This window comes from Bison bison, unplaced genomic scaffold, assembly GCF_000754665.1.
Source record: "Bison bison bison isolate TAMUID 2011002044 unplaced genomic scaffold, Bison_UMD1.0 scf7180017864367, whole genome shotgun sequence".
Taxonomy (NCBI): domain Eukaryota; kingdom Metazoa; phylum Chordata; class Mammalia; order Artiodactyla; family Bovidae; genus Bison; species Bison bison.
In genome coordinates this window covers 6096150-6096414 of record NW_011494939.1, presented here as the reverse complement: position 1 = coordinate 6096414, position 265 = coordinate 6096150, and the positions used below count along the sequence as shown (strand labels likewise).

The 265-nt window shown below is 40.4% G+C and overlaps 1 protein-coding gene across 1 annotated transcript in view; it reads left to right on the top strand.

Moving 5' to 3' along the window:
- WDR44 (WD repeat domain 44) overlaps positions 1 to 265 on the top strand; it is a 102737-nt gene that overhangs the window by 86757 nt on the left and 15715 nt on the right. The window lies entirely within an intron of this gene.

The following is a 265-nucleotide window of genomic DNA, read 5'->3' as shown; positions in this document are numbered from 1 at the left end:
AGTGGTCTGGGATTCCCATCTCTTTCAGAATTTTCCACAGTTTATTGTGATCCACACAGTCAAAGGCTTTGGCATAGTCAATAAAGAAGAAATAGATGTTTTTCTGGAACTCTCTTGCTTTTTCACTGATCCAGTGGATGTTGGCAATTTGATCTCTGGTTCGTCTGCCTTTTCTAAAACCAGCTTTAACATCTGGAAGTTCACGGTTCACATATTGCTGAAGCCTGGCTTGGAGAATTTTAAGCATCACTTTACTAGCGTGTGA